The sequence below is a fragment of the Lampetra planeri genome, chromosome 1 (genome assembly GCF_965212315.1).
Source record: "Lampetra planeri chromosome 1, kcLamPlan1.2.h2, whole genome shotgun sequence".
NCBI classification, from domain to species: domain Eukaryota; kingdom Metazoa; phylum Chordata; class Hyperoartia; order Petromyzontiformes; family Petromyzontidae; genus Lampetra; species Lampetra planeri.
The window spans coordinates 14607864-14635735 of NC_136107.1; the positions used below are offsets into that span (position 1 = coordinate 14607864).

At 51.5% G+C, this 27872-nt stretch overlaps 1 pseudogene across 1 annotated transcript; it reads right to left on the reverse strand.

The window, feature by feature from the left end:
- Positions 1-10: 10 nt before the first annotated feature.
- Positions 11-27872, reverse strand: LOC144723372 (uncharacterized; annotated as a pseudogene). The gene is made up of 8 exons (XR_013586154.1): positions 27678-27872; positions 26854-27073; positions 19813-19966; positions 6647-6783; positions 5448-5670; positions 3366-3467; positions 2824-2935; positions 11-1541 (listed from the first exon to the last, which is right to left on the reverse strand). The product of XR_013586154.1 is annotated as an uncharacterized LOC144723372 (transcript).

The window sequence follows — 27872 nt, forward strand, 5'->3', positions numbered from 1 at the left end:
AACAGAACCATTGTCGGTAAACAGTTTCATTTGAAATTATTTACGATGCAGTTATACTCTCGAGTCCAAATACAATGATTACATGGAGACTGTACACAAAAATACCTTGCCTCCTTGTAATCTGGCAGGTGTTAAACCTGTCAGATGGACTGGCAAAGTTAGTTTGGCAAAACAATCTAAATCAGTGGTCAGTTCAAGTCATAGTTACCAACTGTGTGGTCTCCAACAGGTGTATGTGCCAGAGGTTTACTTTCGCATTTTAGTAATAACTTGAATAGGCCGCTTAGTGGCTATAGTTTTCCAAAGAGGCTTTTAGATACAAACGCATTTTACTTGGGGTAATTCATCAAAATTGGTGTATTTTGCTGTGTACTTGTAAATTGTCATGTCCAATTGAATAATTTTGAATGGAAACTCATTTATCATAGATGCAATGTACTAGCTGGGACCTAATCATTTGTACTGTTTCTTATAAATCCTAGAACACATCGTTGGCAACTTTTGAGACTGCTGCCAAAGCAGCACACAACAGAACATCTGGTTTTCTTTTACACTGCAGTTAAGCACGAACAGAAACAGGATATATATATTTTCAGATGGTTTGTAGAGCCTTCACCTATTCAAGCAGTTTTTGGTTTTAATCTATCACACACTGGACCATGCACAACGCACACTCATGCAAGCATTAAATATGTAATGCAGTTGAAAGTGTTTGAAATGAGTTTCAACGATTGTAAACATCCACATGTACACTATATGCTGCAAGACAACTATACGCGCACCATCTTAAGTCAGGTGCAGTATTGCTCTCAGCAAAGTTTTACAACGCATGTATGTTTCCGCATATGTGCACACTCAAAAAAATATGTTCAATATAGCCTTATACTGATGGGGTAATTGCTGTTAGCAAGTACATACTACAGCCAGCACAGCATAAGGGGTGGTATGGCCGATGGTGATGTTCGTACACTTCACCAAGTACTCACATATAAGGCTAAATCAACCAGGGGGGGGGGAGGCCCAGGGCAGGTTCAGACACCAATTGCCACCAATTTTATCCATGACCAAGGTGTTGTGGCACCACTAATGCACCACCTCTCCCCACACCCACAGATGGGAGTAGACATCTATGAGGGAGAGAGCAGGCCTGCCGGTCACATAGTGAGAAAGGGAAGGCAGCCTGCCCCAACGCCGCCCGTGTGCCTGCTCATTTGGGCAGCCTGCCGCCATGTATTGCACTCAGGCGTGAAGCACTCAACCGTGCCGAGGTTGGCGTAGCTGTCGTAGCCGCCCAGCGCATAGAGCCGCCCCGAGCAGGCTGCAAGGGCCACGCGGCTGCGGCGTGCCAGCATTGGCATGAGTGCAGACCACTGGTCAGACGCCGTGTCATAGGTCTGGACCGACGAGAGGAACGCCGAGCCCGTGTAGCCGCCCACGGCGTACAGGCGGCCCGAGAGGGCGGCCGCACCATGTCGGCAACGCCTCTGCTGCATGGGCGCCGCTTTGTGCCAGCTGCCAGTGTGTGGGTTGTAGTACTCCACCTGCATGGCGCCACCGCACACACCCACACAAGGTACAACCGTAATGTTAGTGTGGCAGTAGGTAGGATCCCTCATCTGCTCATATGAGAACACATATCAACCCCATAGTCATAAATCAATATGCAGGAATCCATAGACGTTTACATGGATATATAAACAATGTTTCCACATGTAATAATTTGCGTTGTCTGTTTCACAGCGAAGAATTTAAAGATCCCCTGTTATAATTCACAAAAGTAAGTCATTGTGTGCTGGCGTCCAGGTTCGAATTTGCCGATTTAGAAAATTACCCAGAAATTACTCGATTTACATTATACATACCAATCTTTGTCCCCTTCTGACAGACTAATGCCCAGTGGCAGACTAATGCCCACAGAGTCACCTTGAGCCCACAGGAATAGCTGCCACTCGACGTGCCCTTTCAAATGTTAGAGATGAGATGTGCAGCAATCTGAGACCCCAGAATATAGAGGGCTATTTCAATAAATTATTATGGACTCGCATACATTTTACATACAAACCCAGCCCTGCACACCAACCCATACACATTAATCCATAGACATGGGCCCATATACACAAACCCACACACATGAACCATTCACACAGGCCTACACACCAACGACATACATGTGTAATAAAGGACTCTTTCTCAGTGTCGATCTCCGTTGTCCTTTATTTGGGTTCGTATAAATCTCGCTCACACGGCGTCCTCGCTCAGGCCCGCGTCTCCTCCGACGATCACTCCACAGCCACCCTGCTGCTCCGTTCTGCAGCCTCACTGCTGCTCCGCCCTGCAGCCACACTGCTGCTCCGCTCTGCAGCCTCACCGCTGCTCCGCTCTGCAGCTAGCCTTCCACAGCCCGCTAGCCCTCTGCGTCCTGACACCGATGGCTGACGGTGCCGACGTCTCCCGACGCGTGGCGATCGCGCCACTCTCCCCGTACTGCCCAGCGTGGCCTCCTCCCGTTTCACTCCGTCTCAACTCCCCGATCCCCTTCCGGTTCTCTCCCTAAATCCTCTCCCCCACGTGACCCTAACTCCTCCCTCTCCTCACGTGACCCAGACTCCGCCCCCCTCAATCCTTGCTCGCATTACACATGTAAATACAAAACCGTTTCACTCTGAAAAAGTCCTTAATTATCCACTTCTTTTGAGTAAGCCTTCAGCAAATGGAGATGTTAGATTCTGAATTAATGGTTATGTATATAAATAAAAAACGAATTAATTAAGACGAACCGAGTGTGTGCTATCTGCTTTCTGCGTACGTGCGTGCGTCACAAACCGTGCTGAATATCTGCAGGCCGTCGTGCCCGCCCGTGACGTACACCAGGCCCTCAAAGAACGCCACACCCGTCGCACTCCGTGGCGAGTTCATGGCCGTCACCATGGTCCACCTGAATGTGCGAGCACACAGGCGTTAACAGCTGAGCTGTGCGGGAGGGCATGCTCATCCTCACTCGCATGGGATGAACGTCTCTGGCTTTGAGACACGTGCCACAGAGAAGGGCAAATTACAATAAATGTACAAATTAATGGAGTAATGTAGATGGATGGAAGTGACCAATTAACAGTCTTGTGAAATTTTGTTTCTAATTACCAATTACTCTGATCTGTGCAATTGAGATACCAATAAAACAAAAGTAATGAAATTACCTATTTCAATTACATGTTATTCAGATACTACTCATATCTCTATTGACATGCCCGCTCTGGCCTCGATGCATGTTCATGGGCCAGCCATCGCACTAAGAAGCGCAAACAACGCGCAAGTACTTGCTTTTCTCCTGCTCTGAATACATGGATGTGTGTGTGCTCATCACGCACTTGTCAGCCTCAGAGTAGCACTCCACGGAGCTGAGCGACGACACCCCATCGTAGCCCCCGCACACATAGATCTGCCCGTCCAGCACGGCCACTCCCATCGCGCTGGGAAGAGAAAGGGGTGGAAGCATGACGATCGTTGGGGCAGCTTTCACTATTGTTTAAAAGTAATGTTCTGTAACGCTAAAGGCTGTTCTTGTAAATACAGGAGACCCTTGAATATCGCGGGTTCATCATTTGGGGTATTAACCTATCGCGGGCAACATCTTTGGATACCAATTTAGTTATCGCAGGAGTTAGTTTTGGCCTTTTGCGGGTATGCTGTAAATGGAAGTGGTGCAGTGCGGGCTGGACGTCATGCTCGCATCTCGCGGACAAAACCCACCCCCGTAGAGCCTATTAAAAGACTGTTGGGGCAAGTGCCGTTAGCAAGCGCCTATGAAGGCTGGCACGGCATACAAGAGTGTGGATAACCAGAACCATGCCTGGCTGCCTTTGTCTCTCCAGTGGCGATGTTTACACACCACAACATGTATTCATTTAGGGCTGAGTCCTAGGGGAGGCCCAGGATCAATTCAGATCGTCACTGGCGTTTAGCGTGAGCGAGAATTTAACTTGGGTCTCCGGGTTCGTAACACAGCGTGCTAACCGTAGCACTACCGCAGCACTACAGCTCCCTTCTCGTAGACAAACACACACACACCCGCTTTGGATCATCATCAGTAAGTACAGTAAATTATTCAGTATTTATACAACTTATTGTCCAGGAATGTGTTTTGTATAGGGTATTTAAATGGTTATTTTAATTATTTTGTTTTTAGTTTATTTGGCATACAGTACAGTACTTATATCAATTGTCATGTGTCTATTTTGGTTGCCGTGTACCTAACCCCATTATTTAGGTAAGTATTGAATATCGCGGTTTTGGCCTTCGCAGCACTTTCCAAGAATGTGTAACAGGTTCTGGAGACACTTGTAGAGGTAACTTCTTTATTACAATACAACACTCCAACAGTCCAACAGTCCTGATACTCTGTTACAGCCTAGGCACACAGCCTAGCTACACAGCCTAGATACTCTACTCTGGCTACGCTCCAGAACTCGCCCTCACAAGGTCGTAGAGTCGGGAGTTCCAGAGTCCCAGCGCTGGCTCTCACAGCATCCCAGGGTCTTCAGATGGCTGGTCGTGGGTCTTGGGTCTTGAGTTACAACTGGGCCCCGATCGTCCAGGGAGCTCTCCTTTTATGCCTGGTACAACGAGGGGTGGGGCCGTGTGCGCCCCCAGATATCCCACAGAGCACACACAGCCCCCCCCTTTAGCGGCGCCAAGGGGATTAAGCGTCTGGACCCCCTGGGAACTCAACGCCTGGCACCCAGAGGCTTAAGCGTCTGGACCCACCTGGGAACCCAGAGCCCCCAGCAGCCCCTCCCTTCTTATGTCACTACAAATGTAACCCCTCGCAATATTCAAGGGACTCTTGTATACCTCAATTACCTTGTGTCGATACAGTAGAAACTGGATGTAAACACACCTTATATAATCACAATTCTGATAAAGAAACAGATCCTTTTATTATACTGGTGGGGGGGAAGGCGATAGGTAATGTCTGATCCAAGCATACTACTTTGGATATAAGTACTTACTCCCAAGGGTGTACTTATATGCAGTTTCAACTGTACTGTTGCATAAAGTAATAAATGTTGCTGCTAACAGCTATATTAATAGTCATCTCATAACTAGTATATGTAACATTAGAAAGGCCATAGTAGACACTGCTGCAAACGGAAAATGTTCATGCATTGGCTGTGAATCGTCTGCCACAAAAAAACATAGTGATCCCGAGTGATCTTTAAACTGGCCGTTAGAGCGAGTGCTGTTAGCGAGCACCTATGAAGGTCAGCACAGTGCATTAAGGGGGTTTGTGTGTCCAGCATCATGCCCAGCCGCATTTGTCTCCCGGGTGCCAATGTTTACACAAAACACCAGATACACTACTCGTTTGAGACCCAGTCGACCAAGAGGAGGTTCGGGACCAATTCTGATATTCGCCACCGATTACCGCTTCCCACAAAAACCATGGTCACCTGCGCTTGCTATTCATACTGGCGACCTTGGTCCAGGTATTTGTGTCGGGATCGTACACCTCCACGCTGGACAGCCGCTCCTGCCCATCCGAGCCCCCCACCGCGTACAGCCGTCCGCCCAGCACGGCCACCCCCACACGGCTACGCGGTGACCCCATTGGGCAGCATGCCTTCCAGCGGTTGGTCAGCGGGTCGTAAACCTCCACCATGGTCACCGCATCCCCTGAGCAAATACACGAGAGGGGGACTTCAAGGGATAAATTATACCGACTGTTATGAAGTCTTCTTCTGTCGCACGGCTGATGTAGATGCAGAGCAACATCTACAATTTTTCATTCAGGTGGTCAAGTCAGATAACCGCGCAAGGAGCAGCGGAGTGCGATGCACTGCAACGTGCGTAAGCATGATGTCTGATTCAATGTGATGTGAGTTGCAGCAATGCTTTATTAATTGCAATATTTTTCCAGGAAAATCCCTTGCGATGGAACATCTCATTTGCAAGAGTGTCCAGGGTGTCAAGTGACACATGTATACCAAAAACATTAACACACATTATAAAATATACAACTCATACAGTACACGTTTATACAAGGTCAAAAACATTTATATATGAACATCTCACTGCCGGTGCATACAGAATGTTCTTTTAGAGTTGAGGTGCAGTCATATTTCTCTTGTCTTGAGATGGGATCGTATGTAGACCCCATCTGTAAGATTCACAGTGATACGAGACGTATACATGCACAGCTCTTTTGTTAATCCACTGCTGGATGAGGGCCTCTCCACACCATGTGGATCATGGAGGTTATTTGACTATGGTTCACTACAATGATCCACTTGGATTAATGAAGGTGGGAGGGATGGATGTGGAAGCTTACAGCATAGAAGTGCAGTACAACAATGGATTTTTCTGCACTATATGCTGCCCAACCTGAGTGTGCATGATGGTCACCCACCCACGCCATATCTATGCTTGACTCAGCCTCCGAGGTCTGACAATATTGTGCACTTTCCGTGTAATTCGGTCAAAGTGCAACATATTATAAAATGTTATAAAATGTTAAAAGCAGGCAGCTGTTGACACTGCTGGGATAGTGGATGCCAATCGCTGACTCTCACCCAAGATTAAACAGGGTTCTTTGCATTTTGTCAGCTATCTCAGCCTCCCTGCCCATTCCTCCGCCCGCTGTTAACTCTACCGGCAGAGTTGAGGCCCCCGACAGCGTAAACGCGGCCAGCCAGGGAGGTGCAGCAGCGCGGCCGGGTCTTGTACGCCGGAAGAACTGGCCGCCGGTCCGGCATCAGGTGATAGTCCTTCGCTTCATCCAATAGGTCCCTAGAACATGTGTAATGCGGGCGTAAACGACCTCCCGGAAGTGACGTCATGGGGGGAGGAGTTACGTCACGTGGGGGAGAGGGTAAGGGTCTATAAGGGGGGTAACCGGAAGCAGTCGTGAGTGATCGGGGACTGGGAAAAGTGAGAGGCCACGCAGGGCGAAGGGTGAGAGAGAGTGGCGAGGTCGCCACACACCCGAGCCACGAGGATCGGCACCGTCGGCCAACGGTGACCGACCCCGGGGCAGGAGGAGCAGCGAGGAGGCTGCAGAGAGCAGCGGGTCTGCAAGGGAGGAGTCGGCAGCAGGGGTCTGCACGACGTGACAGCGGCGGGGCTGCTAGGAGGGAGTTTGGGCTACGTGAGCGACAGCAGCCTGGGGCTGCAGAGTGGAGAGTATATAGGGGAGTACCGTGAGGGAAAAGAGATCGAACCCAAATAAAGGACACAGGACAGAGAGAAGCGTCCGAGTCTTTTATTACACTGGTGTCAGAAGTGTAACGGTATGGCTAAACAACTGAAAAAAAAGAATATTCCGTCTCCGGCATCGGCTTCATCTTCCGACGACGATGACCTTCCTCCTGCGGTGGATCCGACTCTGGCAGAGGAGGAGATCCGTGCTGGGACGAGTGCGGGTCCAGGGGTCCAAGATGTCGCCGCGTCGGCGGACCAGTCTGCACCAAAGGACGCGGATTTGAGATGGAGTCAGATGGCGGAGCAACTTGAAACTCTCAAGAACGTGCTTGCACAGTTGTGTGCGCTTGTTACGCCGAGGACGGCGTCGGAAGGCGATGTTGGTGGTCCGCAGGAGCCCGGGTTGTCTTCAATGTCGACGCCATCAGCCACGCGGCATGAAGACGCCATCTTGGGCTTGGCGCACGACGAAAGGCGGGAAGCCGCCATTTTGGGCCCTCCGCGACGGAAGGCCGCCATCTTGTCGACACCACGCTGCGACGCCATGTTGAACATGCCACCGGAAGAGTCAGCGGCTGGAGGGAACGCGCCAAGGCGTCGCAGTCGTCACCTAACGACTGTCAAGGAATTCTCCATCGGGGGCGATTGGAGTGCGTTCGCCTGCAGATTTTTGGCAGCGGTGCGCTCGGCGAGGTGGACTGATGCCGAGGCATTAGAAGTTCTTCCGACTCTCCTTGATGATGAGTCCGTTAGATTCTTTCGCTCTATAAAAGCCGCGAAGAAGAAAACATTGCGTGGTGTGTTCGACGAAATGGCAGACGCTTACGAGCCGCCGGATGACGCTCATCGCCGGTTTGTGCAACGACAACGCGCACCCGAGGAGTCTCCGGTGGCGTATAGGGGCGCGGTACTGGAGCTGGCAATGGCCGCATACCCGGAGATGGAGCCTGACCTGTTGGAACCTCTCATCCTGGGGAAGATGTTGGAGTTGTCCCGGGATCTCGGCATTCCCATGCCGGTGTGCGGTCACGAGAAGCTCACATCCCGGGCTGCGGCTAAGTGTCTGGACGCCCAGTTCAACCTGCGCCGGTGGAAGCAGGTTACGGCGTGGACGGGTGGGCCCATCGTCGAAGGGGGAGCCGTGGGTTGGGACCCCAAGAAAGCTGTTTATGTGCCGGACGACAGGAGCCCGCAGGAGCTGTCGGCTGCCGCTGCTCCGTGGCCGGAGCCGCGGGCTGCGCCGCCGACACAGCCGCGTCGGGACGGGGCGCCCGCAGCAAGGCGCAACAACATCGACTGTTTCCGCTGCGGGCGTAAGGGCCATTATGCCAGGGACTGCTGGGCCCGCGTCCCGGGTCCGCCCCAGCAGGAGGCCTCGACAGCGGCCGCTCCAAGGAAGGATTCGCCAGCACAGGCAAGTCGGTGCGCACCAGACACCCGGCAAGGCTTGACACCTCACTCATCACCGTTGTCATGCAATCCGGGTGTTTTTAATAACGGGAGACCATTGACTGTGCCTTGTCGTTCGGTAACGCAGTGGCGTAAGTTGGCTCGGCGGGTCGTCGCGGCCGCTACCGGTTCGTCCACCGTACCTGGGTCAATACAAGGGGTGGACGTACGGATTTTGGTAGATTCCGGAGCGTCCACGACCATTATTTCGGATGTAATATTCCATCTCTTGAACATCCCACCAGAGGCCGTGAGTCCGGCTTACGCTTCCTGCGTCGCCGCGAACGGGGGTAGCATGGGCATTGTGGGCCAGGTGTACGCTACAATTGCTATCGGGGGAGTGTCGGCCTCAGGAATTGTGTTAATTTCGAGGTCTCTTGCAGTTCCTTGTTTATTAGGGACCGATTTTCTGGCCAAAATGCTCATTTTAATTGGAATTAATGAGAACTGCATTCAATTACCGGAAGGCCGTAAAATTGCCTTTTTGCCGTCGCCCTGGGGGCGACCTGCTCCTGTCGCCCAGGTGCAGGCGTTGTCCGAAGTGTCTGTTGATATTCCACCTGGCTCACAGATTCTCATTCCTTTGCGTTATCGGAAGCCTGTACCTGGTCGTCAAGGAGCGATTGGGGTTTTGTTGTCACCGTCCGCCACCATCACGGGTGGATCGGCGCTCGTTGGGGCACAAACTATTGTTAGGCCAGACCAGCAGCCGTTTTTGCAGGTGCTTAACGCGAGTGCCGAAAGCGTGTGTGTGCCGGCGGGTACCGTTGTGGCACATGCCACTACTGCGTTTACAGCTCATGATGATCTGTCCGGCCGGGGGGTTGTTGGAGGTGTTTCGGGGCCCGGAGCTGTGGATGACCGCTGGATTGCTGAATTGTGTGGGGAGAATTCAGCTCTTTCTGGGGAACAGCGTTGTGCGATTCGTAAATTGTTATCGAGCTATTCTGATGTGTTTAGTTCCGATGATTTGGACTTAGGACGCACCTCGTTGCTTTACCATCATATTGACACAGGGGACGCTGCCCCTATTCGGTTGAACTCGCATCGGATGAGTCCGGCTGAGCGAGAGCATGTTCGAGGGGCAGTGGATGACATGTTGGCTGCGGACATAATATCTCCGTCTAACAGCCCATGGGGCGCACCTGTTGTTTTGGTCAAGAAAAAATATGGCAAATTGCGATTTTGTGTAGACTTTCGTAAATTAAATAAGGTATCGGTGGCAGATGCGTATCCCCTGCCGCGTATGGACGACTCTCTCGATGCCTTGTCGGGGGCGAAGTTCTTTTCAACGCTAGATCTCTCTTCGGGCTTCTGGCAGCTTCCCCTCGACGAGTCCTCGCGAGAAAAGACTGCTTTCCTTACGCCGCAGGGGTTATTTCAATTTAACTGTCTTCCGATGGGGCTGAATGCAGCCCCTGCCACTTTTCAGAGGTTGATGGAGTTGGTATTAACGAGGTTGCAGTGGGAGACATGTCTTATATATTTGGACGATATTATCGTTTTCAGCCGCACATTTGATGAGCATTTATCACGGTTGGAGGCCGTGTTCACCAGGATGCGTTCTGCTAATTTGAAATTTAAGCCCAAGAAATGTCACCTGCTGCAACACTCCGTCCGTTATTTGGGGCACATCGTCAGTGCGGACGGGGTGGCCACGGATCCGGACAAAACTGCGTGCGTCCGTGACTGGCCAACCCCTGCCACGGTGGGGGATGTGCGTCGGTTTTTGGGGTTCGCCTCATATTATCGGAGGTTTTATTCCAAATTTTGCTACGATCGCGAGGCCTTTGCATCTCCTGATGGGTAAAGGACACAAGTTTGCTTGGGGACCCCCAGAGGAGGCGGCGTTTCGAGGCCTACGCGATCTATTGGCTACGGCACCGACGTTGGATTATCCGGATTTTGCGCATCCCTTCATTCTGGATACGGACGCGAGTGACACGGGTATTGGGGCGGTGTTATCTCAGTCCAAAGATGGTGTAGAACGCGTGGTCGCGTGTGGTAGCCGGGTTTTGTCTCCCGCTGAAACCCGCTACTGTGTCACTCGCAGGAAACTTTTGGCTATTGTTTTTTTTCTCCGCCAATTTCGACCGTATCTGTACGGTCGTTCGTTTATTGTTCGCACGGATCATGCGGCCTTGCAGTATGCTCTTAAAATGGACCAACCATCCGGCCAGCTGGCGCGATGGTTGGACACGCTGCAAGAATTTTCCTTCCAAATTCACCATTGGAAGGGAGTGCGTCACGCTAATGCGGACGCACTTTCCAGGCTGCCACAGTGATCCCCTTGCGCATGTGCGTCGGGGACGCATAGGTGTGGCCCGATTCAGTACCCCCCTCTGCCTGTCGCGCTGGCAGTCGAAGTGCCGGAAGCTCCACTTGAGCCGGGGCCGGCTGATGCGGGGTCGGCTGATGGGGGACCGGCTGATGGCATTCTACATCTCCCGAGGTCTGTGTGGATTCGGGAACAGATGTTGGATGATTCCTTGGTAACGTTACGTAAGCGGCCTGTCAAGGGGAGTGGGCGACTCTGTGCGGGCGGCGTGCCGGAAACCGCTCTCCGTGATGGCTTGCTGATGTGGAGGGAAGGGATGCAGGAACGCTGGCGTCTGGTTGTACCGTGTTGTGTATGTACCCCCTTTTTAATTTTTTTTATATTATTATTTTTAAGAATTATTCTGCCAACAGATATAATATCGTTTTTAACAGACACGGGGCAACGTGGAACGAACACGCCCCCACACCTCCACAGATGCACATTCCTCGCCTTTCAAAAAGACTAAAGGGGGCAATCAAGGTCATAAACTCCCCGAATTTCACACAGGAGGAACAAGGGAGGGGGGAATGGCAGGCGGAGGGTTGGAATGACACCCTCTCGAAAAAGCCTTGCAGGGCCGGGCACCACGGAGGAATATATAATTATATTCTTAACAAAGGAAACAACATTGACGATAAAAAAACACAGACGGGTTTTGAACCATGTTAGATAAACAATTACCAACTTAGCCATGAAGAGTAAGCAAACAGTATCCATCCTTACTCCAATTGGAAAACAGACTACAGTCTACACCAGAGTCGCGATTCATCAATTGTTAATTAAATACGGACATTACTTACCTTAAATAATTTCGACGCGGCCGGGCCGAAGCACCAAAGAATAATTATGACTTGAGTCACCCCAAAACAAAATTCCTAGACGGGATACCAAATTAAATAATCACGAAGTCAAATAATAAGTACGGAATTAAAGAAGAAGAGGAATCAAGGGCGGATAAGGCTCTCAAAATTAACCAAACACAACACCCATGGGAAGCGAGCAACACGACCGTCTTCGTCTTTCCGAGAGGATCTCCACACGCAGGCACAAAAGCGAGGAAATGACACCCATAAAGGGTGCAATGGCTCAAAGGAAATTAACACGCTCTCGGAAATAAATAAGCGCATGCGCCGGGTGCTTCCACCGTGGAAACAACCGTCTTTGTCTTCCCACAACACGGACAGCAAAAATTGCACACGCAAGGAAATAACATTTCCATGAGAGATCGGGTCACGATGAAACATCGGGAACACGGTTTCGGCATAACTGGGGCATAATGGAAATAAGTCGCATTTCAACTTCCAAACCAAAACAACTTAAGCTGTGTGAGACAAAAGATATGATCCCGAGCAAGGGAGGGAATAATTAAGCTCGCTTAACGCGTAGGTTTTCGCGACAAATATTATTCAGTAACAAAAACATGGATTCGAATATTTCTTTTATATATATATAACTCGACGCGAATCATCGGTTTGGCTAATGGATAACTTCGGTGGCGCCGTCACGAGGCCCCCACCCCCCCCCTTCCAGAACGACACACAGCTGTGTCTTCAAAACTAATAAACACACGGACAAACACGCACGCGAAACACACGGACGGACACGCACACGACACACACACACACGGATGCAGATGGTCCCACCCACAGGAAGGTTTTATGACAGACTTTGAACAACTCGGGAAACTGAGTGGATTTTCTCAATATAAGTCGAAGGAAAATCCATTCCCACAGATCGTCAGGGCCTCTGGCCCCATCACAGATCATCCGGGCCACGGGCCCCACCACAGATCGCCAGGGCTCTGAGCCCCATCTCGTCGCCAGGGCTTCGACTCCACCACAGATCGTCAAGAAGTTTTCGTCATCCAGAATGACGAGGTTCGCGGGTTAGCGACGTGCCGCTACAAGCCGAGGTCTGCACCAACTGAGAAGAATCGCTACCCTGAGTCGCCGAGCTGCGAGTGAAGCCAACAAAGACGCCAACGTCCACCCTGCCACGAACGAAGCATCGCTCCTCGTCAGAGTGACGACCAGCGAACAACCCGCAGGAAAGGCGGAGATCGCCAAGCGAGCGCCACCGAGCGCCACCCAGCGCCAGCAGAGCTGCGCCACCGAGCGCCACCGTGCGCCACCGTGCGCCACCGTGCGCCACCGTGCGCCACTGTGCGCCACCGTGCGCCACTGTGCGCCAACGAGCGACACCCAGCGCCACCGAGCGACACGAGCGACCGAGCATCTTCAAGGACAGCATCGTGCCAACTCGTCATCCAGCGGTAGAAAGAGAGAGAGAGCGCACAAGCCGAGCGACACGCTGAGCGAGGGAGCAGCAGGCGCTCGCGGCGGCCACGCCCAAGCCAGAGAAAACTTCTGGCCGCTGTTTGTATCCTCCTACACCACACAAGCTAACGACACAATTAATATTACGAGGGGACAACGCACACACAGCACGCACACGAATAAGAAAAATTGTCATTGCGTTTCAGAAAGGGTTGCCATTTCGAGGTGGTGCGTTCAATATCAACTGATCGTGCAAAGCAGTTGCTGCCGTCGAGTTACATGTGTAGTGGTGATACGCGCTGGGGTAGCGATCGGGTGCCAGCGCGTCGTGATTGGATGGGTGTGTGGTGACGCGCGCTGACGGTGAGGGATCAGGGGTCAGCGCGGGATCGTGGGTTGTGTGGTGCTGATTGGCTGGGTGCCGGTGACGCGCTGGTGAGGGAGTGATCGGGTGGCAGCGCGGCGTGATTGGTTGGTGAGTGGAAACACGCGCTGGGGGAAAGCGGATCGTAGAGATAGCGCGTCGTGATTGGTTCACTAAGGAGCGATGTTCACGTCGAGGTCTGCATCCGCTCCGTCTCCCGGGAGGAGGGACTATATAAGGTGATGCACACAGGCGTAAGGGGAGGGTGTAACCAGCGAAGACTGAAGACGGAGAGGAAGAGATAGGGCCCTGCGGTACCCAGTCCCGCTGTCCTGTGGGGACCGGGACGGAGTGTAGGGCGAGCATGCAGTGTCAGCATGCAGAGTGTGTAGCCAGAGGCATAGAGTCTACACGAGACGAGTGATGTGTGTGTAGCCAGAGGCCTAGAGTCTACACGAGATAAGTGAAGAGTGTAGCCAGAGGCATAGGGTCTACACGAGACGAGTCTACACGAGACGAGTGATGTGTGTGTAGCCAGAGGCAGAGGGTCTACACGAGTTAAGTGAAGAGTGTAGCCAGAGGCAGAGAGCCTACACGAGTTAAGTAAAGTGTGCCGTCGGAAGAATAGAGACCACACGTTGTATTGTGACAAGTCAAGATTTAATAAAAAGTGTGTTACCCGTCAAGGAGTTTCCTGCCGTCATTTCCAATACTTCACATGAATAAGAAATGTTTTAGTCATTCATTTTCGTTAACTGCATAATTTCGCCAATGAAAAAAAAAAATGTTTAGTCATTCATATTAGGTAATTGCATAACCTCGTAATTGCATAAGGATTTTAGTTATTCATATTAATCGAATGCATAGTATCGCAAATGCATAAGAGTTTGGTTATTCATGAATTATTGACGCATGTTTGACCTGCATGATAGAATGTCACATGCTTGTTAGAATAAAATTGCTTAACACCAACTGTTCGAGTGCTTCTTTCCAAGTCCATGCAAAACTATCTTATTCTTGATAACTGTATCCTGCGATGAGATATGAAAATGGAGACCTAAAATATCATAACACACACTAAGATAATCGGTAAACGTTTAATCGATGATAATCGTATTATCCTGATTGATATAACAATGGATAAACGAAGCTAAGCCTAATTATCACAACTGCTCACATTAACATCATCGCAAGCATCCGCATAAATTACTACGCTTATCTCCGCGATTATCATAATTTATGCATATAATTACTCACACCATCATAATTTATGCATGTTAATACACACATTAACATAATTAATGCGATTTGCGCATTTTTCGGAAATTTATTAATTTTTATTATTTTCATCAAAATTTCATAACCCGACATATACAACAACCGGCATCATTGCGGTACGAATTGATTAGGACTCTGCATTGTGACACGCTTTTACATCTGGGGGTGCAGAAGACGCTATTGACGCTGCAGCGAGACTACTATTGGCACGGCATGACGACGGATGTCGTCGGGCACGTTCGCGCGTGTCCTTATTGTGCCCGCCGTAAGCCGCCTAAACATCCATATGTACCGCCGATACAATCCATCCAGGTGTCTCGAGTTAATGAATTGGTGGCGTTAGATATTTTGGGACCCTTTCCGCCATCCGCTAGGGGAAATAAATATTTGCTGGTAGGGGTGGAGTACCTCTCCCGCTGGCCGGTGGCCTGGCCTTTGCCTGACCAGTCAGCGGCGTCTATCACGGACGCCTTTCTTTTTGGGTATGTTATGGACAAAGGGGCGCCGGAGAGGCTCCTTACAGACCAAGGCCGGAATTTTTCCTCCAAATTGTTGGGGGAGGTGTGTGCGGCGCTGGGTACAAAAAAAATACGGACATCTCCCTACCACCCACAAACGGATGGTATGGTGGAACGGCTTAATCGGACCCTGTCCGCCATGTTGTGCCATATGGTTAGTGAAAAACAATCGGATTGGGATTTGCATATCTCTGGGGTGCTTTCAGCGTACCGGATGACGCCGCATGCAGCTACAGGATATTCGCCGTTTTTTCTAATGTACGGTCGTGAAAACGTACCGCCGATTAATGAACAGTTGGGAACCGAGGCGAGGGGACCTGTCAAGCCTCTTCCTGATTACATTCAGGACACCGTTCGCCGAGTCACTGAGGCGGGGGTGGAGGCTCGCATGGCTACGGCCAAAGCCCAGGCTCGGAACGAGCGGTGTGCGCGACGTTCAAAAGGGGAATGCCCTTGGAAAACGGGAGACTTGGCCTGGCTCCATTGTCCACAGGTGCGGCCAGGTACCTCTCCTAAATTACATAAGCCATGGCAAGGGCCGGTTCGCCTCATCGAGGTTCCCAACCCACAGTCGGCGCGTGTTCGGTTTGGTTCTCGGCGTTGGTTCGTCCATACATCTCGGTTGAAACCATACGTGGCCCCTCGACCGGATGCGTCATCTCCTGAGGTTGCCTTGCCGGGGTCTGTTGCTGCCGACTCGCCCTTGCCTGTGCCTGCTGACTTTGCTAGAGCGCCTGTCGTGCCTTTCACAGACGAGCCGGCAGTGATGCGGCAGGGGAAAGCAGACCCAGCTCGGGGTGCGCCTACCACGGCTGCGGAACCTTTGAGGCCCGCAGCCCTTCCTACCCCGCCGCGGACACGATCGCGGGACGCCTCTGATGCTGCGCCTTCGAAAATAGGGGACGGGGACATTGCCAGGCCTCCAATAGCGACAGACGAACTTCAGCCTGTCGCTCTTAAAACCCTGCCACGTTCCCGCTCGGCGGGAAGGCCACCGACCGTCCGGGACGGCCCGGCGACCCGCACCCGCTCGAAATCCCTCACATTTCGTTAATTATTGTGTTGTGTTCTTGTTCTTTCCGTATATTATCGTGTGTTCTGTGTCCTTTTTCGTATTCGGTCGTGTTCGCTCGCATTGCTTATTAGAGTTGTGTTCAGCCGAGGTCGGCTGGATTTTCTCTACGGGGGAGGGTGGTGTAATGCGGGCGTAAACGACCTCCCGGAAGTGACGTCATGGGGGGAGGAGTTACGTCACGTGGGGGAGAGGGTAAGGGTCTATAAGGGGGGTAACCGGAAGCAGTCGGGAGTGATCGGGGACTGGGAAAAGTGAGAGGCCACGCAGGGCGAAGGGTGAAAGAGAGTGGCGAGTTCGCCACACACCCGAGCCACGAGGATCGGCACCGTCGGCCAACGGTGACCGACCCCGGGGCAGGAGGAGCAGCGAGGAGGCTGCAGAGAGCAGCGGGTCTGCAAGGGAGGAGTCGGCAGCAGGGGTCTGCACGACGTGACAGCGGCGGGGCTGCTAGGAGGGAGTTTGGGCTACGTGAGCGACAGCAGCCTGGGGCTGCAGAGTGGAGAGTATATAGGGGAGTACCGTGAGGGAAAAGAGATCGAACCCAAATAAAGGACACAGGACAGAGAGAAGCGTCCGAGTCTTTTATTACACATGTATACAGTGAGGGAATAAAGTATTTGATCCCCTGCTGATATTGTACGTTTGCCCACTGACAAATGATCAGTCTATAACTTTAATGGTAGGTTTATTTGAACAGTGAGAGACAGAATAACAACAAAATCCAAAAAAACGCATGCCAAAAATGTTATAAATTGATTTGCATTTTAATGAGGGAAATAAGTATTTGACCCCTCTGCAAAACATGACTTAGTACTTGGTGGCAAAACCCTTGTTGGCAATCACAGAGGTCAGACGTTTCTTGTAGTTGGCCACCAGGTTTGCACACATCTCAGGAGGGATTTTGTCCCACTCCTCTTTGCAGATCTTCTCCAAGTCATTAAGGTTTCGAGGCTGACGTTTGGCAACTCGAACCTTCAGTTCCCTCCACAGATTTTCTATGGGATTAAGGTCTGAAGACTGGCTAGGCCACTCCAGGACCTTAATGTGCTTCTTCTTGAGCCACTCCTTTGTTGCCTTGGCCGTGTGTTTTGGGTCATTGTCATGCTGGAATACCCATCCACGACCCATTTTCAATGCCCTGGTGGAGGGAAGGAGGTTCTCACCCAAGATTTGATGGTACATGGCCCCGTCCATCGTCCCTTTGATGCGGTGAAGTTGTCCTGTTCCCTTTAGCAGAAAAACACCCCCAAAGCATAATGTTTCCACCTCCATGTTAGACAGTGGGGATGGTGTTCTTGGGGTCATAGGCAGCATTCCTCCTCCTCCAAACACGGCGAGTTGAGTTGATGCCAAAGAGCTCCATTTTGGTCTCATCTGACCACAACACTTTCACCCAGTTGTCCTCTGAATCATTCAGATGTTCATTGGCAAACTTCAGACGGGCATGTATATGTGCTTTCTTGAGCAGGGGGACCTTGCGGGCGCTGCAGGATTTCAGTCCTTCACGGCGTAGTGTGTTACCAACTGTTTTCTTGGTGACTATGGTCCCAGCTGCCTTGAGATAATTGACAAGATCCTCCCGTGTAGTTCTGGGCTGATTCCTCACCGTTCTCGTGATCATTGCAACTCCACGAGGTGAGATCTTGCATGGAGTCCCAGGCCGAGGGAGATTGACAGTTCTTTTGTGTTTCTTCCATTTGCGAATAATCGCACCAACTGTTGTCACCTTCTCAACCAGCTGGTTGGCGATGGTCTTGTAGCCCATGCCAGCCTTGTGTTGGTCTACAATCTTGTCCCTGACATCCTTGGAGAGCTCTTTGGTCTTGGCCATGGTGGAGAGTTTGGAATCTGATTGATTGATTGCTTCTGTGAACAGGTGTCTTTTATACAGGTGTAGGGGTTATTATGGGGAGAAGGGCGGACAGGAAACACAAGGCTGTCTGCACCCACACACGGGTGTCTACATCCACGTCCGCATCCGTTAACCACTGGGGGGCCATGGGGGCTCTGTGATCCCCCATAACTCCACCCCTCGGAGGGGATTCCTATAAAAGGCGGGGAGCCAGAGAGCTCGGGGCCAGTGTGGAAGAAGCTTACCAGTGAAGTCTGAAGACCGGCAGAATAGGCCCTGGGACTTCCCTGTCTCGCTGCCCTTGTCAGGGCCGAGCTGGGCAAGCCAGTGGCGCGGCCCCAAGAGCTTCCGGACCTCTGCTCTTGTAAGAGCAAGGCTGGGTTAGCTGGGTGCCGGGATTCGTGCTTTACCAGGGCCAGATCAGACAGCCTCCCATAGCACTATTAGAGGAGGACTGGGAACAGGACAGGGGGAATAGTGCTAGGGGTGTTTTCCCATCTAGTACGGGTGAAGGGGCCGTTACCCCTTCAAGTATTTTACTGCCCTTGAGTTTAATAAAAGAGTGTGCCTCGACTCCGTCGTCAGTCTCCCTTGAACTCACTACATCTGGCGTCAGAAGTGGTCGAAAGAATGGATACGAGACGGACAACTCGTACCCAAGACCCCGGAGAGGACGACAGCTTGGAAGAGGCGGTGCAAGTTATCGCCGCCGACGTACCTGGCCAACCGCTGCCGGCTCCACCACCTGCAGGGTAGTCGGAGAGAACCGGGATGTCGGCTGATGAGTTGGCGTTGGCCCACTCCCGATTGGCAGATAACCCGCCTGGGGCCGGGGGGAGCGGCGCAGCGTGAAGACTGACAGCGCCCGCCAGAAACTCCCGCCTTTGCGATGGCCCGGAGGCTTGAACTTCCCGCCACTGGTACAGTAGGAGCCGAGGGAGAGGCCCCAGCACGTCACGCGGGCGACGGGGCCCAACCAGCAAGCACCACGTCATCGGCGGGGGAGGGTCGCAGTGGCTACCTATCAGCGGTCGCCAGGTCATCAACAGCGGACAACTGCACCGACCAAGCCGAAACCAGCGCGTCACCGATGGCGCGACCACCATTAGGGTCCGCCATTGCTCCCCATACAGTCCATGGAGACAGTACGCGAGCTGGGCGATCGTCGGAGACGGAGCCGACATTTCAGCAACGCCTGCCGGCCCTGCAGGAATTCGTATCAAGCGGCGGCGATGGGGGTGGGTTTCAGCGCCGTTTTCTCGCCCACCAAGAGATGGCTGGGTGGACGGACAACGAGGCGCTGCGTGCTCTTCCGGCGATGCTGGATAGCGACACCCTTGGCACCCTCACTGCTGCACCCAGGTCGGCACGCTCCACACTTCGGTCGGCGCTGCAAGTGCTGGCCACGGTTCATGGGCCGCCTTCCGATTGTCGCCAGCTTTTCTACGAGCGGTAGAGGGGCGACAAGGAGTCACCACTCGCGTACCGCACGGCCCTGTTGGCGTTGGCGAAGGCGGCCTTCCCGCGCATGGACGAGGAAGGGGTGGACGCGATGGTGGCCGAAAAAATTCTGCTGTTGGCCGACGACTTGAACTTCGTCATCCTGGCGCAGGATGATGCGGACATGTCTTCATTGCGGGCTGCAAGGCACATCCATGCCAACCTGATTTCCCAACAGAGGAAGGCCAACAAGGCAGCTGCGGGTCACACCATGACGGCAACCACCTCCGAATCCGAGGGGGTCTTCGCTGCGGGCTGTTCTGCGGGATGGCGGTCTGGCGGGCGACCACCTCGGGACGCACTGATCCACCGAGAGCAGCCCAAGTCTTCTGGAGCACTCGTCGTGTGCTACAACTGTGGCCTCCGGGGCCACGTGGCTTCGGGATGCCGGGCTCCTCGACAGCGCGGAGCAAGAACTGGGGCTGAGGACGGCCCTCTTCAAAAGCCTCCACAACATCCTCCGGCAAGTCGTGGCACCCCACATGTTCGGCCTGCACACACACCCACTTCTTTCTCACATGCCCCGACACACGATTCTCGGGGTTCGGGGGCTGGTGCGTCGGGTCGCAGCTTGATGGGGAGGGCGCTCCAACCGGGCCAATGGTCCGAGTTGGCTCACCGTGTTGTGGCTGCGTCGGCGGGGTCGTCCGTTGTCACGGGGCACATTGATGGGGTAGAAGTACGGGTATTGATCGACACGGGAGCATCGGCGACTATCGTTTCCGATTTAATTTATAATATCCTGCCCGTTCAGAGTCGCCCGTTGCTCCCCGTCGACATACCGTGTTACGCTGCAAACGGGGGCTCATTAGGTATCATCGGCCAAATTGGAGCACAAATTTCTATCGGGGATATTAAATTATCTGGGCCGATGTTGGTCTCCTCCTCTCTGGCAATTCCGTGCCTGTTGGGGATGGACTTTTTGGCCAAAATGCCTGCCAAAATTTTGATTGACCAGGGATGCATCGAACTTCCATCAGGCCGACGTATAACGTTCTTGCCCTCCACCCCTGCCTTGCGTACACCCTGTGCAACGGTACAGGCGCTCGTTGCTCGAATGGTGCGCGTACCCCCGGGGGCACAGATGCTCGACCATTCGCTAAAGGGGTCTTAGACCAGGGCATTTTGCTGGGGCCGTCTAGGGCCGGCGTGAATGGGCCAGATTTGGTCGCGGCCCAGACAATTGTTAAAGGGGATGAGGACCTGTTCATCGCGGTCCTCAATGTCGGGACACGGACGGCGGTGGTTTCCCAAGGAACCGTGTTCGCACACGCGATTCCGGTACCTGCGGAAACGCCGATCATTGGCCAGGTGGCCACCGCTTCTCAGCCGCAACTGCAGTTAGACCATGACGAGGGTTGGCTGGAGGCGCTTTGTGCTGAGACACCTGACCTATCTGACTCACAGCGTGCTAAATTGCGTACCCTTCTGCGAGAATTTTCCAACGTCTTTAGTAAGCGCAAATATGATATCGGATGTACAAAATTGCTGCGCCACCATATTGACACCGGTGACAACGCTCCTATCTGCCAAAATCCTTTTCGGTTAAGTAACGCCGAAAAGGATCATATCAAATCGGCTGTAGATGACATGCTGGCTTCTGACATTATTTCTCCCTCAACCAGCCCTTGGGGTGCACCCATAGTGTTGGTTAAAAAGCAAGATGGGTCCCTAAGGTTCTGTGTTGATTTTCGGCGGATGAATAAAATCTCGGTGGCTGATGCTTACCCGCTTCCTCAAATGGACGAATCTCTGGATGCCCTGGCTGGATCACGATTCTTCTCCACCTTGGATTTGCTGTCAGGCTTTTGGCAACTTCCTTTGGATGACGAATCGAAGCCCAAAACGGCTTTTCGAACACCGCACGGCCTCTTCCAATTTAATCGTTTGTCTATGGGGCTCCACTCAGCTCCCGCAACGTTCCAGCACCTAATGGAATTGGTTCTTGCTGACTTGCAATGGGAGGTCTGTTTGATTCACCTAGACGACGTGATCATATTTAGTAGGACATTCGAGGAACATCTTGATAGGCTACGGGTTCGTCTTTCTCAAAATGTGCGCAGCTAATTTGAAGTTTAAACCACAAAAAATGTAATTTATTACCTAAAAAGTGTAACATTTTTGAAAAAAAATTCACAAAAAGAAATTGTCACGCACAACGAGTTTGTGTGCAAAATGTCAGCTCGATTGGATCATGGGAAGTGGGTTAAAAAACGACCGAAAGATTTGCACGGTCATAAGCGCGCAAGCAAGCAAACAAGTGAACTTAATATAAAGGATTTAAAAATGTCATTTGCTCCGCGAATCTGTGAGATATTTGGGTCACATCGTCGGATGGTCAGGTATCTCAACCGATCCCGCCAAAACGCGTTGTGTCAGCTCCTGGCCGACTCCCACCTCGGTGGGGGAGGTTAGGAGCTTCATCGGTTTTGCTTCATTATTTCCGGCGGTTTGTCGCGGAGTTCGCTTCCATCGCTAAGCCATTACATGCCTTAACGGCAAAGGGGGTGAAATTTCATTGGGGGCCGGAAGACGAGGCCGCCTTTAACTCTCTTCGTGATGCCTTGGTGGGGGCCCCGCCGTTGAGTTACCCCGATTTTTCTCTACCTTTCGTGCTCGACACGGACGCGATCAACACGGATTGGAGGCGTGCTTTCCCAAGTTGTTGGTGGCGTGGAGCGCGTTGTGGCTTACGGTAGTAGAGTATTATCTCCTGCCGAGCAAAGATACTGTGTCACCCGCCGTGAACTGTTGGCTATTGTTTTCTTTATTCAACAGTACCGGCCATATCTGTACGGCCGGCATTTCACCGTCCATACAGATCATGCGGCATTGCAGTATGCCCTGCGTATTCACCAGCCATCGGGGCAATTATCCCAATGGCTGGAGATCATTCAGGATTTCGATTTCGAAACAACATATCGCAAGGGGATTCGCCACACTAATGCCGATGCCGTCGCGCCTGCCGGCCACTTCGGATTGCACTTGTTTCTTGGGCTCGGAGCGTTGCAAATCTGCGAGCGACGGCCAGGATTGGGTCCTTGTGGCTGCCGTTGAGGCTCCTTCGGGCGTTGGCCCTATTGAAATGGGAGGGAAGGATTCCCGACTGGGGTTGTCAGGTGTGGAGTGGGGGTGCCTCCAAATGGAGGATACTTCCCTCCTGGCGCTACGGCGTCGCGCGGGAGGATCCGGTCAGGGGAGGTCGGGCGTTGACTCATGGGGGTTGTGCCAGGGCCTCCTCATCTTTGCTGATGTTGCGGTTTGAATGAGCTCAATTAAAAAAGAGGGATGACATTGTCATCCTCTCAGCCGACAAAGGCAATGCCACTGTCATCATGGACAAAATAGAATACAACAACAAAATTCAGGAACTACTCAACGATGGCAGCTATACAAAAATAAAAAGAGACCCCACCAACAGCCTCGTCTCCAAAACCAACAATATCATTTCTGCTTCAACCGAATTAATTGATCAGACCAAACAGTTCTCGTTGAAACCTTCTGCAGCCAGGCCACCAAGATTATATGGCTTGCCAAAGATACATAAAGAAGATACACCTCTTCGTCCCATTGTCTCTACTATCAACTCCCCCACCTACAAACTAGCTCGTTTTTTGTCTGAAATCCTACGGCCTTTCACTGTAAAAACCACCTCTGCGGTACTAAACTCTATTGACCTGGTATCGACAATCAAGGGGATTTCCCTGTCCCCAGACGACCTGCTTGTCAGCTTTGATGTGGTTTCCTTGTTCACCAAGGTTCCTGTGCCTGACACCATCGCAATCATTGAAGACTTGGTTCATCAAGGACTGAATACTGAGGTACCCCCCCCTGGTGAGACACTGCTTAACCAATACATACTCCACCTGGAATGGAACTTTCTACAAGCAAACTGAGGGCACCCCAATGGGCTCCACCCTATCTCCGGTTGTAGCCAACATTTTCATTGAGAAATTTGAGAGTGACGCCATCCAGACTGCCACTCTACACCCGACCTTATGGAAGAGGTACGTAGACGACACTTTTGTCATCTGGCCACATGGCCGGCCTGCTCTAGACCAATTTCTTGACCACATCAATTCCATACACCCAGCCATCAGATTCACCATGGAAGTCGAAAAAGATGGCAAGCTACCCTTTTTGGATGTCCTAATTAAAAGGAGACCTGATGGTTCAATGAGCCATTCTGTCTACAGGAAAGCCACCCATACGGATGCCTACCTGAAACCGGATTCCCACCACCATCCATCCCAGAAGAACTCCCTCATCAAGACTCTATACCATAGAGCCCAATGCATCTCCGACCAGGAACACATTGCCAGTGAACTCAAACACGTACGCCAAGTTCTTAAGGCTAATGGTTACTCCGACTACACAATCCGTAAAGCCATCACTCCAACCATCAAGAAAAATCCTGTTGAGGAGCCTTTCAAAACCATCACCTTACCCTATATTGCTGGGGTCACAAAAAAGATCTCCAAAATCCTGATTAAACACAAGATTCAGGTCCGATTCAACACAGTACATAAAATCCGTGATCTGGTCCCGTCTGTAAAAGACGTGGTTCCAGACATACAGTACCCTGGCGTCTACAAACTAAGTTGCCTCTGTGGTAGCAGTTACATTGGCGAAACCAAACGACATGTCTCGGACCGCATCCGCGAACATAAGGCAGACCTGAAACACGGGAGGACAAACACCTCAGCCGTAGCAGATCACTGTTACAATTCAGTGGGCTCACATGACATTGACTTATCCAAGACAGAGGTTCTCTGCAAGCCATCTGGCTACCATGAGAGATTCGTTCATGAGGCGATCCACATATACAAACACAGAGACAATTCTAGATTTGAAGCTTTCGTGACTGCAAGGATTCATACTCTTAGGTTTTTTCGGTAAAGTCACGTAGGTAAAACATCAAAATTAATGAAAATAAAATAAAACAAAAATCACGACGTTTCGGAGGCAACAATTTCAACCGAGAAGATGGATGCTGGCTCAGCAATCATTGGAAGGACGTAATAAACCATTTCGGATCTTAACTGATTGTTGTTCACGTTTACGGCGACTTTCAGTCCGCAATCCACTCACAGGCATTAACTGTGTATCTTGTGTTATCCACAGGGAATGCATTACTTGCTCCTGTGTAGTGTTCGGTCACCGCTCTCCCATTCACATGTTTCATTGCTTTAACATTCCATCCCTTTGTTATTGCTACCCCCCCTGCCCCCTCCCTTGAAAACCCCCCCGCCCACCTCCTACGCCTCTTGATATGCACATCCCTTTGTTAAGGCGCTCTTCTTACACCCCCCCCAACTCAGCGTCTATATAAGCTCCTAGCTTGACAGGTTCTCATTCTTTACCTGAAGACGGCTGCTTGCGTTGTGGCCGTAACGTCGTGAGAATTGTGTTATTATGTTTTATTTTTACTATTTTATTACTTCCCTTCTACGTGACTTTACCGAAAAAACCAAGAAGATGTGTTAAAGTCTTTATTGTTGGCTTTTGAGGGGTTTTGTTGCAGCCAGGACGGCTGCGGGCTGTACAGGGGGGGGGGGGGGGGGGGTGATGTAGGGGTTATTACGGTGAGAAGGGAGGACAGAAAACACAAGGGTGTCTGCACCCATACACGGGTGTCTACATCCACGTCCGCATCTGTTAACCACTGGGGGGCCATGGGGGCTCTGTGATCCCCCATAACTCCACCACTCGGAGGGGATTCCTATAAAAGGTGGGGAGCCAGAGAGCTCGGGGCCAGTGTGGAAGAAGCTTACCAGTGAAGTCTGAAGACCGGCAGAATAGGCCCTGGGACTTCCCTGTCTCGCTGCCCTTGTCAGGGCCGAGCTGGGCAAGCCAGTGGCGCGGCCCCAAGAGCTTCCGGACCTCTGCTCTTGTAAGAGCAAGGCGGGGTTAGCTGGGTGCCGGGATCCGTGCTTTACCAGGGCCGGATCAGACAGCCTCCCATAGCACTATTAGAGGAGGACTGGGAACAGGACAGGGGGAATAGTGCTAGGGGTGTTTTCCCATCTAGTATTGTACTGCCCTTGAGTTCAATAAAAGAGTGTGCCTCGACTCCGTCGTCAGTCTCCCTGGAACTCACTACACAGGTAACAAGCTGAGATTAGGAGCACTCCCTTTAAGAGTGTGCTCCTAATCTCAGCTCGTTATCTGTATAAAAGACACCTGGGAGCCAGAAATCTCTCTGATTGAGAGGGGGTCAAATACTTATTTCCCTCATTAAAATGCCAATCATTTTTGACATGCGTTTTTCTGGATTTTGTTGTTGTTATTCTGTCTCTCACTGTTCAAATAAACCTACCATTACAATTATTGACTGATCATTTATTTGTCAGTGGGCAAACGTACAAAATCAGCAGGGGATCAAATACTTTTTTCCCTCACTGTATATAGGGCTTAATTTTAGTCAGAGTGAGAAAACAAGGAGATATTTCTGGACCCACCTCTTGTTAAATAGATGTGGCTACTTGTCACATGCCTACTCCGGTCTAACAGCGACCCAGAAAAGATTCAGTAAGAAATTAAGCTGGAGCTACAGCAAGGTTATTTGGCTTGTAACCTGAGTCTTTTTATTTTATTCCCTTTGTCTTGTGGCCTTTGGAGCATGGCTGTTAACTTGACCGATATCTCCTTGCAGTGGTCTTTCCACTTCTCTCTGTCTGTTCCTGCGATTTGCAAGTGAAGACAGATTCCAACCCATCCACACTTTGGTGGCATCCAATCACTGTGGTGTTATTTTTCACCTAATACCTTCAAGTCACTACCCTTTGCAGTCAGTGACCATTCATCCTGGTCATGTTTCTGAATATACTGTAGGTTCCTGTACTTAACCTGCCTAAGAACCCCCGATTCTCTGTCTAATATTTTCCAGGCTTATAATTGTTTGCCCTTCATGAGAAATATTAATAATTATCTGAATGGCTTTAATTTGAAAGGTATTGATTCTCCATTCTTAAAAAAGGGATTTGAGGGCCAGTAAAGCGATAACACCCAGACCCACTGCTGTATTAGTGCAATGTTGCCTGATTTAGCGAGCGCGGGGGGGATGGGGGCGGAAGGTCACGGTACCTGCACTTGTGGCAGGCACGTATGAGCTCGTCCTGCTGCACACGGTCGGTCAGAAAGTGGGGGCGGCACAACGGGAGGCACACGCATGTGAGCAGGTCCGGGAGTAGCGGCGCACGACCCTCGCGGTCCCTCCGCACCCACGCCAGCATCGCCTCGAACACCTGCGCGCGCCAGCAGCAAACAATATGCACGGCGCACACACCCATGAACCACATATGCACACAGAGTCAATCATGCATCGGTGTGTGTGTACAAATACCTTTGACCAAATCACCTGGAATGCACCCCAACTCGGCAAATCTCAGAAGCTATAAGCAAGAGCCCAGTTAACTGACCAACATACATGCCTGGTTGTTATAGGTGGCTGCGTTGTGGACAGCAGTGTAGTACATCAATAACCATTGTTGCACTTTAATTGAATTCTCCCACACCTATGCTCCCTGTCTTCAACAACCTTAACTGACCGATATGGAAAAGCATGGTCAAACACATGCATGACTCCCATGGCATGGGTAGGCCTTTATCCAGAATTGGATTGGCAAAAGGCTCTTCTGAGAAACATGATGCGTATAAATAAGTTACACACAAACACAAATCCACGACATGCACATGACATGAGCTCGAGTAAACTACGACAGGTCAGATTGCACAGTTTGACCGTGGCAAGGTCTGCCGGACCCATACCCTGCCGTCGCCACCTCCCGCTCATCCTATTTTCCCCTGCACACGGAACCATCAGGTACCGTGCGCGCGCGCACCCCCCACCTGTTCCTCTCCCTCTACGTGCAGCTCGTCTCGTGCCGCCAGCTACAGCAGCTCCTCCCCAGGGAGGCCCAGGAACTCCTCGCCCGTGGACGCCTCCACAAAGTGCTGCTGCAGGAACGAGTTGGCCGTGTCGTAGAGCGCAGGACACATCATGGCCTCCGCGAACGAGCGCACGCCCAGCACGTTCTTTGGGTG